Here is a 13,847-nt window from a genome sequence, read left to right on the forward strand (position 1 = left end):
CTGGGATTAAAAGCATGCACCACCACTGCCCGTTGCTAAATAATTCTTAAAAAAAAAAAAAAAAAAAAAAAAAAAGATGTTATCAGCTTTCTTTGACTATAAGGTGAGGACCATGTGAAGCAGAGCTTATGAAATGATCAGGTATTTGGGGAATGTGTCTTAGTGGAGAGGACAGTTGGGGAAATAACTGCTTTTGGTGAAGGTCCTACTGTGTGCAGGGAGTAGAACATAGATGGAGAATGCAGAAGAATAATGTGTTGGTTTGTAATAGCTGAGGGGCATCCCTATGACTCGTAACCATATTCATTTCCAGTGCCATTGTCTGTTTGCCCGCATAACCTGAATCTATATACCTGTCTCTGTAGCCGTCTCCTCCAAATGAAGTGTTCCATCATGGAAGGAAGCTCATTAAAATTCAGTGCATCCTGCCGGCAGTGGTGGCACACGCCTTTAATCCCAGCACTTGGGAAGCAGAGATGGGCAGATCTCTGTGAGTTCCAGGTCAGCCTGTTCTACAGGGCGAATTCTTCAGGGCTACACAGAGAAACTGTCTCAAACAAACAAACAAACAAACAAGACCCAGTACATCCTCAAGACTCAGGAAAATTCTGAGGGGTGGCTTGCTAAGACATAGGAAGTAAACAACTCAAAAATCCCAAGGAGTCCCCAAAACTGACCATATACATAACACCCATTCCTCTTCAACACTGCAAAACTGGTAAAGACTACTCCTGAGAATCAAGGCAACTGAACTGTCTGGAAGAGATTGCCTGTCCTGAGTTGCCTGTAAGTTGTGCAGAGATCTCTACGGTTCCAGCTCTGGGGTGGGCTTCGGTGATGCAGCTGACTTTGAGTCCTCCCTGTTCATGTAAGTCACCCCTCACCCACACTCCTGGAAGTAACCCCAATAAACTATTGGTTCACTGATTTGGACTTCTTTGGTATTGTTACTTTGATCTGTTGTCAGTTTCCTTTCTTAGGTGAATAGACATTTGTGCTGTATCTCTCCAGGAAAAGTGTCACACAGCAAGATGTCTTCCTGGAAAAGTCAGTCTTTCTATGTGAGAAAAAAGACACATACTGGTCCACATACTTACTTCATACAAGTTGGAATACTGATTCAGTTTGCTTTTGTCCTTATCCTGACTGAAAGATGGGCTGATTATGGAAACATGAATTGAGAGGTTTCTGGGGCTAAATTCCAAGTTTACTGAAAATCAATGATTATAAATATTTGACATGGCCAGGGATAGTGGCGCACGCCTTTAATCCCAGCACTTGTGAGGCAGAAGCAAGTGGATCTCTGAGAGTTGGAGGCCAGCCTGTTTTACAAAGAGAGTCCAGGACAGCCAGGGCTAGTTACACTGAGAAACCCTGCCTCAAAAACACCAAAAATAAGTAAGTAAGTAACAAATAAATAAGTATTTGACATGAACTGACTGAACCCCATAGTCCACACAGGCACGCATGAGCTATCTGTTACTCAGAAGAAAGTTGAGAATGTTTGTTTGCTGGTTGGTTGGTTTCAGTTTTATTTTGCTTTATGGGTGAGTCTCTTGCCCAAATATGCATGCTTCCTTAGTGATCTTAGACCTGCAAAGTTTCCCAGGGACGTGGATTTATAGACTCATTTCCATTTCTCTATGTGAATTCTACACAGGTTTTAATGTGGCCTTACTGATTGCCTCAAGCTCTCCAGCTTAGAGGATTTTTTGTTTGTTTTGTTTAAAGTTGGATTTGTCCTGTAAACATACTGATTTTTTTTTTTAAGGAAGCAGTTGTTGTTTTGAAAGAGTATTATTGTGTAGCCCAGGTTAGCCTGAGCTTGAAGTGTCCAACCTCTGCTTTCCTAAGGCTGGCTTACAGATTTAAATGCATCATATCCCTAGCTTGGTTTTGCTGATTCTGTCATGTCTTTAGACATTTAGATAAAGTGCTCACAATTCAACCAGCTCTCTGTGAGGAGAGAAGAGGAATCCAGTGGTTGCTATGCTTGTTTAAACTTTTTATTTGGGGGATATTTTTCAAGAGAGATCCACAAATGTTTTCTCAAGGTTGTGTTTCCCGTTGCTATGCAAAATTGTGAGCAGTTAGGATTGTGTGTGTGGACACTAGAAGATTCCTGCAGGTGGATTCAACGTCTCGTCTCTGTCTCTGAGCTGTCATTCAGGTACGGGTTGTGTTTTAACTGAATAGAAAGAATGCGGAGGAAATTACTTTGGCTGTCATACTTGCAGAGCAAAAGTGAAACTTTAGTATCCATTAGAGAAATCACTCTGCCAAAATTTGCTATAATGCTAGGAAATTTTGAAATAGGCTTATTTTGGAAACAGACAGTAGTCGTCAGGATGAACCACAATGGCATTAAAGTATTTCTGTAAAATAATTGATACCAACCCCCTTCAAGGTTTTAGCTCGGATTTGTAGCTGAAGCACGCATGTAACCTCTATCCATTTGTCAGATGTTAATGCTGTTAAGTTGTGCCACGCCTTCACACTCTGAGGGTGGAATTGCGCTGCCAGCTGTTTACAGACTAAACCATCCATCCATGATGCTTAAGTTTTGCCTTTTGTTGTATCCTTGTGTTGGTTACTCCTTATCGCCAGATCATCCAGCTGTGGAATCACCTAGGAGACACACTTCTGGGTGTCTGTGTGTCTGCAAAGTTCTAACTGAGGAGAGAAGACCCATCCTAATGTAGGAGGTGCCATCCTATGATCTGAGATCCCAGGCTGAAGAAAAAGGGACACATGAGGCTGGTGAGATGGCTTAGTAAGTAGGAGAAGTGCCTGCCTGCCGCACAAGATCAAGACCTGAGGTGATCCCTGGGTCCCAGGGCTAAACAGTGTCTGCACAATATATACATACATGTATATGAATATATTATTTATATGTATATATATATATATTATATACACATACTTATATTTAGAAAGAGAGAGGACTATGAAAATGGAAAGGAAATGAGCTTGCCCAACTGGGTTAGTGTTAGTATGGGGTCATTTTAGTGACAACCTTAGTCTTGTTGAGAAATTATCATTCACTAGTTGCAGTCTTACCAGGATGGTCAGCTTGTAGTAGGTGGGGAGGAGACTCTGCTCAGTGGCTGGTGTCCAGCATCACTCATGGCTTTGACTATTACTGGTCACCTGGTAGGAGACAGGAGTGAGAGGTGCTAGGGATTCAGATGACAGACAAATCCTTGTGCTCTTGAAGTTTCTTTTCTATCAAGGAAAGCTGGTGATACATAGTCCAGTGTTGTTTATATCATTACATCACAATATGCATGTCATGAAGGGTGGAGGCAGGTGCTAGTAGAAATTACAAATCCTGGTTTATACCATGTCCAGGGAAAACATAACAGGCAGGAGCTTATCTGCCAAGATCTGAGAAACGGAGGGACAGAGGCTCAGAAAGATGGCAGGACTCGTAGGGAGATCAAGCATAGGTTAGGTGGGTGGGTGTGGCCAGGATGGAGAGGATGAAAAGAAAGCACTTTCTTTACTGTTTCATTGCTGTGATCAAATAAGAGGCTTGTAGTTTGAGGGTTCAGTCCATCATAGCAAGAAGGTAGTTCTCAGCTGTGCTGGAGCCTGAGAGGCTGGTCACATGTGTCAATACTCAGGAAGCCGAGAGGGATGGACATTGATGCATTAAAAAAAAAAGTCAACAGCTGGGCGGTGGTGGTGCACGCCTTTAATCCCAGCACTTGGGAGGCAGAGGCAGGCAGATTTCTGAGTTTGAGGCCAGCCTGGTCTACCAAGTGAGTTCCAGGACAGCCAAGGCTACACAGAGAAACCCTGTCTCGAAAAACCAAAAAAAAAAAAAAAAAAGTCAACAAAAAAAATTTTATGTAAACACTTTTGGATTTATTTATTATATGTGTGTATGAGTGCTTTGCTTGCCTGCATGTCTGTGTACCACGTGTTTCCCAGTGCACACAAAGGTAAGAAGAGGACGTTAGATATGCTGGAACTGGAGTTACACGTGGTTGTGAGCCGCCATATGTGTGCTGGGAACTGAACCCACGTTCTCTGCAAGAGCAACAAGCATTCTTTTGCTGTTGCTGTTTTGTTTGTTTTTGAGACAGGGCTTCAACAAATGTTCTTAATCACCGAGCTATCACTTTAGCCCCCAAATAGAAGTTTTAAAAAGTAAGAAGAGTGAAAAGAATACTTGACACTGGAATTTGAGGGTTGCCCACAATACCTGGCTATAGCATTTTAAATTTATGTAGACATGTATGTATGGGTACCTGTCAGGGGTCAGAAGAGGTCTTCAGATCCACTGGAGCTGGAGTTACAGATGATTGTGAGCCACCATGTGGGTGCTGGGAAGCAAACTTGTGTCCTTTGCAAGACTCAGGAAGCCAAGCAAGACAAAATTACCAAGCTATCTCTCCAGTTCATTTAAAAAAAAACAAAAAATGTGCCAGGCGGTGGTGGCTCACGCCTTTAATCCCAGCACTTGGGAGGCAGAGGCAGGTGGATTTCTGAATTTGAGGCCAGCCTGGTCTACAGACTGAGTTCCAGGACAGCCAGGACTACACAGAGAAACCCTGTCTCGAAAAACCAAAATAAATAAATACATACATATTGTATTTATTATATATATAGCACTCAGGCCAGAAGACGGCATCAGACCTCATTTAGAGATGGTTGTGAGCCACCATGTGGTTACTGGGAATTGAACTCAGGACCTCTGGAAGAGCAGACAGTGCTCTTAACCACTGAGCCATCTCTCCAGCCCCTGCCTTAAGGCCTAGCTGATGTGGCAGTTTTTTGTGCGCTTTGCTGTTCAGATTAATTATTTTATGTGTTTGGGTACACTGTTGTCTTCAGACACACCAGAAGAGGGCAGTGGATAGCATTTCAGATGGTTGTGAGCCACCATGTGGTTGCTGGGAATTGAACTCAGGACCTCTGGAAGAACAGTCAATGCCCTTAACCACTGAGCCATCTCTCCAGCCTGAGCATTGCTTCTCAAGCACTAGTCTGTAGCCTACACTTCTCCCAGTACCACAAAGGCTAAATGAGTGTCCGTTGGTGTTATGTTTTTAAACTGGTTGTTGTATGTATGCATTTGTATGTATGTATGTATGTTGTGATGCTTTAATACATGTGTATTCTGTGGAGTTCAAACTAAAGTAATTAGTACTGCACTTCAACACCACTGTTTACAGCCTTCAGGCTTTCTTCCTCTAGTTCTTGGTGAATACAGAATAATTTATTGCAAACAGCAGTGAGGCCCCTGTTCGGAGGAATGCTACATTGACTCTTTCTCATTGTATTGCTGTTCCATCACCCGCCCTTCCTTTTCTCATTTCCCAGTCTCTGATAATCTCTGTGCAACCTTTAGAGTATTTTTTGTTTTTTTGTTTTTGGTTTTTTTTTTTGTTTTGTTTTGTTTTTTTGTTGTTGTTTTTTGTTTGTTTTTTTTGGTTTTGGTTTTGGTTTTGGTTTTTTGAGACAGGGTTTCTCTGTGTAGCCCTGGCTGTCCTGGAACTCACTCTGTAGACTAGGCTGGCCTCAAACTCAGAAATCCGCCTGCCTCTGCCTCCCAAGTGCTGGGATTAAAGGCGTGCGCCACCACTGCCCGGCTTTTTTTTTTTTTTTTTTTTTTAGACAAAATTTAGTGTTCTTGTCCTCACAATTTCAGGGTGTCACAGCTGAGGATAGCCTTGAATTTCTGATCCTCCTCCCTGACTCCTCCTTTCTTCCTTTCCTCTCCTTCTCCTTGCTTTCTTTCCCCCTTTTCTTCCCCTCTCCCCCCCTTTTCCTCTTCTTCCTGCCCTTCCTACTCTTTTCTACTCTTTCCTTTTCAAACTTTCTGGTCAAATTTTGCTGTTGTTCTTACATTTTTTAATTCTAAATGTTCTGTTTTATTCATTCTCATCATTTCTGTTTATTTACACGTTGCTCTCTTTGATTCCTTTGGGTCTTTTTAATGATTTAACTGTTTGAAAGTATATTAAAGTTTTAAGCCAGTAAGTCTTCGCCAAAGCAACTGTTAAACATTACCTTTTCCCTATGAATGGACATTCCTCACACTTTTTTTTTTTTTTTAAAAACTGGGATAGTTTAAAAGCTGTCATGTGCTTTCTCTGGATTTTTCCCCATAATTGTTGCTGCTCCGTGTCTAAGTGAGTTTTCTGAACTCCTTTATCACGTGGGATCCTACTCTGCTTTCCACACTGGCTTCAAACTCCTGAGCTCCAGCAATCCTCCTGCCGCAGCCTCTAGGGTAGTTGAGACAACAGCATGCGGTATCCAGCAATTGAACTCATTTTAGAAGAATATTTCTTTGTCCTATGAGGCCACTGGAATCTATCTCATTAGATTTGTAGACTAGGATCGGCAGAAATTTCCTTAAATGTGGCGTAAAACAAAGAAAACACAGACAGAGTCCCTTTCAGATTGGCACTGTGACCTGGCACTACCTCAGTGCTCAGCCAGGCCCAGTTTGAAGGTCAGGGAGTGCAGGGCACCAGAGGCTTCTCCGGCCTTTCTGAGCATGTGCTCAGCTCTAGCATGCCCGAGGCTTTCTAAGGTCCCTGGAAAACCTTGAAGTGTGTCCTTCTCTGATTTCTTCATTTCTAGACATCTTTGTCTACTAACTGTCCCTTATTATCCTAGCTACAGGTAATGAAAGTTTATTACAATCTCCTTCCAGTATTTTTCACAAATATAAGAAGTGGCCTCTACCCTGCAGAAGCACCAAGGCAGGTGATACAAAGACAAGTTTTTACGCACATCTTATAAACAGTTTTCTGGGGCCAGGCAATGGACCATTATTTCCCCATATTTCTTCCATATTTGGTCTATCTGGTACCAGTGGTGTAATGCAGGCTTCTGCCCTCCAGTCTGCATAACAAGTTAAGTCAAGTCTCTCAGCTGGAGCTGAGCACAGAACGCTTAGGAGACGAAAGCTCCCCGCCCGTGACTGTACACTTTTGCCTAGGCTATAGTTTTGGGAAAATGATCATCTTTGAAAGCTCATTTATTGCTTTTGTGAAGTTTTACTTCTATGATTCTTTTCCTTGACTATTTCCTCTGATAACTGTCCAAGGGAAAAGCAAGAGAGATGCATGTGCTGTCAGTCACACACTAGCAAGGGCATGAGTGCCTAGTTCCTAGACTGCCCTACTTGGCTGGGAGTCTTGATGTTCCCTGTAGGCCAGCAGTAGCACCAGAATGTGGCCTATAAGAGCTTTTGCATGGTGAGGGGACACTCACTGGGACAATTATAACAAGATAGAAACTATATGTCTATCTTCCCCAAAGTGCTGGAGGCAATGGTCTGCATTACTGGCCCTTTGGAGACCACACAGAATTTAGTGTCATGTGCAATCCCTTCATGAAGTGCTAAAGGACAAAGAAAGAAGTCTTAAAATGACTCATTCTCTTTTTATTCTGGGTAATTTTAACATGTCATCCGACTAACAAGTCACCTCTAATAAAATAGAACTGGAAATAGATTTTCTTTCTCTTCCTCGTCTAGACTGTTTAATTTTGATCTCCTCTGCTATTGTCTGCTTCGCAAAGAAGCAGCTGAGTGTGAATTCTGTGGGAAGGACTTTATATGCAGAGTTTCATTTTATTACACGGTAACCTAAGAAAAATCCAGCAGAAAGTGGGACTTTCTAGAGGGCACTAAGAACATTTTGAAAGATGGAGGGCCCACAGACAATTCCTCTAAACCAGAGTGTTCAACTGCTGAGGTTAAAATTTGAATAAGCACAGCTGGGCATGGGTGTAAACATCTTTGACCCCAGCACTCGGGAGGCAGAGGCAGGAGGATCTCTGAGTTTGAGGCCAGCCTGGTCTACAGAGTGAATTCCAGGACAGCCAGGGCAACACAGAAAAACCTTGTCCAACAAAATAAACCCAAGAAGAAGAAGGGGGTGGAAGAGGAAGAGCGGGAGGAAGAAGAGTGGGAAGAAGGAAGAAAGAAAAGCACCAGACAGACCTGTTCTCCATTCCAGCACTTCACTGCATCTGAGGATTTCCATCTCCCAGCTCCACCTCGGGGTCCTGTCCCTAAGCCCTGCATCCAGATCTCTCCATGAAGCTCCTCTGATGATGCTTTGGACTCTCATGATTCTTACTAAAGATGTTTAAAAGTTTCTCTTTTTCCCTCCCAGAAAATTCCAAATAAGCTAGGTTAGTATAATACCACAGGTGTCCACCGTGTGGCTCATCTTTCTTTACTTGCCAGCATCCATTTCCCCCTCTTTAGAATTATTCTGAGGGGGAAAAAAGCCAGCTACCAGCTTATTGCATCAGAAAACATTTCAATATGCAACTTTTTCTTGTTTGTTTTTTTTTTTTTTCGAGACAGGGTTTTTCTGTGTAGCCCTGGCTGTCCTGGAACTCACTCTGTAGACCAGGCTGGCCTCAAACTCAGAAATCCACCTGCCTCTGCCTCCCAAGTGCTGGGATTAAAGGCTTGCGCCACCATCGCCCGGCTACTATGCAACTTTAAAAACAACCAAAATACCAATACCTTAAGGTCACAAACTACCCTGTTCCTGATTATATTGCAATTTGCTTATAGTTTTTTAACTTAAATTTAAAAATTGTAAATTAAAAACCAGGGTTCAAGTAAAGGTCACCTGGGATTATTTTTCGTGTTTCCTAGACTCCTTTTAATCTATGTGTTTCTTCAAATACCTTTGCCGCCCTTGCAATTTATTCGTGGAATGAATCAGTTGTTCCTGTGGAATACCCACGGGTTGGATTTTGCTCACTGTAACTCCATGGTGTGATGTAACTAGTTTCTGCATACTATTCAGTCTGATAAGGATGTAAAAAATCAAAGGTGTCAGGTTCTAATACCACATAGGCTTCATGAGTGGGGTGATGCCAGGTTCATGAAAGTGCCAAGTGTGTTAAGTTACTTAGTTCTAGCTACCAGAACCCAGGCGGAGGCCGAGGTCGTCAGTATGGGCCAGGATGATGCAGAAAGGGCGAAGGGTTTGCCTACTCTTTGCCTCATGTCTCCAAGCCTCAGTTGCAGACTTTCTGCGTGAGAAGCCTTTAAAAGCCAGGGTTCAAGTACAGGCCACCTTGGATTACTCTTTCTGCTTCCTGTTTAATTTATGTGTCTCCAAACCCCTTTGCTGCCCTTGCCATGTATTGAACCTGAAGTTCCCACTCCCAGGCCTTTCCTGAGGGGGTTGTAGTTCAGAAGCTCATTTTTGGAAGGCTCCATCCTAGCCCACAGACCTGGTAATAAAGCTGTCCTGCTCTTTGCTTCCTGTATTAAGTGATTTCTGGGAAGTCCCTATAAGGCCATAGGTATATGTCAAGAGATTTAGAAACTAGAAAGAACTCTAGAATTGTCATAGAAATGAAAAAGAATTCCCCCTTGACCTTGGTCTCCCAAAGCAGCCATAAAAGTTAGCTGGCTTTCTTCCAGAAGATGGGGTATACGAGCCTCCTTTCAGACAAGCCCTGCCCTGTTCTGAGTAGAAATGAAGCCGAGGCACTGAAGAAGCTGAGCAGATGTGGGTGTGGGAGCATGGGGAGGTTGCTTTGTGGAGATCAAAGGACAGCCTTGTCGAGTTGGTTGTTACCATCCACGCTTCTGTGGGTTCCAGCAACTGGACCCAAGTGTCTTTCGCTGCTGAGACTTCACACTGGCTCCGGGTGTGACTCATGATGGGTGAGGTAAAGACTCCATACCACCGTGATACCATTTAAGCTTTACAGTGAAGGTTACTGAGTGTTTCCATACTGAGCAATTGACATTACATAGGCATCTGTGACCCAGGGCCTGCCACGTACACTCCTCTCCAACAGCCCTGAGCCTCTTTTCAAGTGGAAAAAAAGGCATCAGTAAAAAGGATGATAGGGTTGGTGTATCAGCACCTCTGTTTGCCAGGTTCATTTCCTCTGTGGAGTCGATGGTCAGGCTTTGTTTAATGTAGCCTGGACTTGTTTTAGTGAAGTTACCCAGGAATTAGATGAAAGGAAAAGCCAAAACATGGTTTCAGTTGCCTCTACAATCCAGAGACTGCCGATCATCAGGACCAGATACAGATCCTATCTGTCATCTTCCAAAAAAATGTCCCCATAGATCCCAAAACCTGGAACTTCTCCAGTATAGGACTTGCTACTTACATTCTGCTCCTTGACATCCACGTTACTGATGGTTCTAGGTCTTTCCTGCTCACCAGATCCAATTATAGACTTAAGTGTGACTGTGAACTGTCAAACAGAAATTATGAACTGTATTGAATCCTAACAGAAGGAGTTGATTCTGCCTCAAGACCAGATAGTGGCAATGATGTTTTGCTGTCCTTGATTGGGAATGTAAAGTGCTTTTGGCTTCTTTTGCTGATAAAGGAGAAGTGTAATAAGTGTTTCTAGATCATTTGCAGCAAACTGGGGGTCCAGGGAGTCTCCTTGAGCATTCCACCCCTACCCCACTCCCAACCACACTGAGAGAAACCCACAGGTATAAATATGCAGCCTCAGCTGGCAACCAACCTCCCAGTCTCCAACTGGAAAGTCCAATTAGCCAAACCCAGTGAAAGGCAATCCTATTGGTCAGTCTGTGGGATCAGCAGGGAGACAGGACTGGTGGGGGAGGAGGCAAGCAGAAGCCACCGACCATGCTAGCACAGGCCCTCGTACCTAACTGATAAAGGAAATAACACACATATCCTGCTCTAGTGTTGAGGGAGGGCTTCTTTCTCAGGAGTACAGTGTGAGTTGTGGCACTGGGGGAAGCTCTCCGGGCCACAGTGGCACTGGGGGAAGCTCTCCGGGCCACAGTGGCACTGGGGGAAGCTCTCCGGGCCACAGTGGCACTGGGGGAAGCTCTCCGGGCCACAGTGGCACTGGGGGAAGCTCTCCGGGCCACAGTGGCACTGGGGGAAGCTCTCCGGGCCACAGTGGCACTGGGGGAAGCTCTCCGGGCCACAGTGGCACTGGGGGAAGCTCTCCGGGCCACAGTGGCACTGGGGGAAGCTCTCCGGGCCACAGTGGCACTGGGGGAAGCTCTCCGGGCCACAGTGGCACTGGGGGAAGCTCTCCGGGCCACAGTGGCACTGGGGGAAGCTCTCCGGGCCACAGTGGCATTGGGGGAAGCTCTCCGGGCCACAGTGGCACTGGGGGAAGCTCTCTGGGCCACAGGACACAGAGGTATGCATCCTCTGGAGCAGCGGCCATATTCAGGAGTGAACAGTCTAAGATGTACAATCCTGAAAACTTCTAGTGTCTTCTTTTGATTCCTCATCATTTCAATCATCTTGTTACTGGTAAGAGCTTTGACCAGGAAGGATGACTCTGCTTTGTGCTCAGGCTGGGGCATGCTCTTTCTGCTGGGGTTTAGCAGGAGGAATGGGGATACTGAGATGATGTGGGTGCATGGAATGGGGAAGTGCATCTTTTCAGGTCAGCCTGGACTATGTCAGGAGACGCTGTCAGGAATAAACAAAACCAAACACAATGTTAGCACCTGTGGGTGATGCGTATGGCCAGCATTCTCAAGGAAATAAGAAAGCTGTGCTTAGACAAACATCAAGAATTCAATCTACATCTTTTTCTGAACCAAACATGCTCCATCTGTTGTGTGATATGCCAGTCAGTGGGATGAGACTTGCAGTAGACTTCACTAATGTCAAAAGGTCACCCACTGATCAAACACCCACAGACCTAAGAAAAGGTTTGGTGGTTTCCATTGGTTTAAGTTCCTGAAAAGACAACTTAGGCAACTGTCAGTATGAGCACACATTTGTCAGAGGTGCGCTCCGTAGCGCAGCTAATAGGCTATGTGATTCTAAAGTTGGTGGTTAGGGACTGGAGAGATGGCTCAGTGGTTAGGGACTAGAGAGATGGCTCAGTGGTTAACAGCATGGGCTGTTCTTCCAGAGGACTCTGGTTTGATCCCCAGCAGTCAACAGCTATGTATAACTCCAGCTCCCAGGCACCTGTCACCCTCTTCTGGCTTCTGTGTGTACCTACAGTCATGGGCATTGCACCCTGCCCCCTGCCCTTCCTCACACCCTCCCCCATAATTAAAAAATAAAAAAAAATATTTTTTTAGATCTTGAGCACTCAGAAAGTTGACTTCCCTGGAGCTGAAGTTGTAGGCAGCTGTGAGGCTCTTGATGGGAACTGGACTCATGTTCTCTCCGAGAGCAGTTATAAATTGCTGAACAATCTCTAAAAACTATTCTGTTTAATTATATTATAGCTTTAGTGACTGTGGTGGTTTGAATAAGTATAGCGCCTATAGTCTCATATATTTGAATGCTTGGCCAATAGGAAGTGGCACTATTAGGTGTGGCCTTGTCAGAGTGGGTGTGGCCTTGTTGGAGGAAGTGTGTCACTGTAGGGGCGGGCTTTGAGTTTTCCTATGCTTGAGTTCAGTGCAGTGATACAGTCTCCTTCTGCTGCCTGCAGATAGAGATGTAGAAGTCTCAGCTCCTTCTCCAGCACCATGTCTGCCTGCACGCTGCCAAGCTTTCAGATAATGGATGGAAGCTCTGAACCTGTAAGCCAGTCCTAATTAAATGTTGTCCTTTATAAGAGGTGCCATGGTGGCGGTGTGGGTCCACAGCAATGAAACCCTAAGGCGATGACACAGACTTTTCTATAAATTTAGTCAAATCACTTGGTTCTGCTTTGAACTTGTAAGCGTAGGATAGCAGACCTTCAGTCAAACCACAGACTGCAGAGAAGGAGGCGTGGCATACACAGAGCTGGGGATAGAGGAGGAAAGGTGGGAAGCCCCGGAGTTGCCACAATGACCTCTCCTTATTGACAGATCATCAGAAACCAAGCGGAGACCAGGAAGTGGGATTTGGAGGCGGTAATGGCGGGCAGAGGGCAAAGAAGGAAGACTCAATGCTCTGTCCTCTGGCTTCTCCAGGGAGTCTAATTTAATCTAGACCACATTTACTTACCATCATCAAAGAGAAAGCAAGACTGCCATTCTCTACTGCCGGTTCTGAGATCTGCTCCCTGTGTTCCAGTTTCTGCCTCTCCTGGCTCCTTTTCTGCTTCTGCTTCTCATAAGTAACCATTTCATTCCTGAGTCTGGCTACAGCTTTGTTATTTTCTCTTTGTGTCAGAGCTGTTTTGTGTCATTATAATAAAGTAAAAAGAGATTATCCAGGCCATGGTGGTGCACACCTTTAATCCCAGCACTAAGGAGGCAGAGACAGGCCGATCTCTGAGTTTGAGGCCAGCCTGGTCTACAGAGTGAGTGCCAGGACAGCCAAGGCTACACAGAGAAACCCTGTCTCAAAAAATGAACAAACAAAAAGCAAAAACAAAAACAAAAAAGATAAAAAACAACAAACAAAAAAGAAGGAGAAGAAGAAAAGGGTTTTTTTTTTAGCTCATAGTTCTTGGAATGGAAATGTCAAGAACACAGACGGGGCCTCCCCGTCTATGTGTGGCTGCATCCTGGCATGGCAAAAGGGATCACTGGGAGAGGTCAGGTGTTGAGAGAAACAGAGAAACAGAGCAGTGGATGAAGACAACCAAACTTACTTTAGACTAAATCACAATGGAAGCAGCAAATCCGGTCCTAAGACCTGGCCTTGTACCATAAGACGGTCATCAGTCCCTTCCCAAACTCAATATTGCTAACCTGGGGTTAGTCCCAACACAAATCCCATGTCTCAGGAAAAGTTCAACATCACTATTCACCAGGGATGCCCTTGAACTTTGAACAGTCTTGACTCTACTGATTTTGTTTAGGAATACTTCATGTTGCAGCAGATGAAATACAACTTGCTGTGTCTTCTTGTTGGAAAAACCATTGAAATAGTTTTTTAAAAAGGACTCAAAAGCAATTTTAAGGGAGCTGCATAGCAGTTAAGAGCAGT

General features: G+C 44.4%; 1 long non-coding RNA gene across 1 annotated transcript; it reads left to right on the plus strand.

Moving 5' to 3' along the window:
* The first annotated feature begins 1,258 nt into the window (after positions 1–1,258).
* Positions 1,259–13,250, plus strand: LOC143437499 (uncharacterized). Its single transcript, XR_013106941.1, has 3 exons — positions 1,259–1,398; positions 12,415–12,505; positions 12,779–13,250. It is a non-coding gene; the product is annotated as an uncharacterized LOC143437499 (long non-coding RNA).
* Positions 13,251–13,847: the final 597 nt, after the last annotated feature.

Source organism: Arvicanthis niloticus, chromosome 24 (assembly GCF_011762505.2).
Source record: "Arvicanthis niloticus isolate mArvNil1 chromosome 24, mArvNil1.pat.X, whole genome shotgun sequence".
NCBI classification, from domain to species: Eukaryota; Metazoa; Chordata; class Mammalia; order Rodentia; family Muridae; genus Arvicanthis; species Arvicanthis niloticus.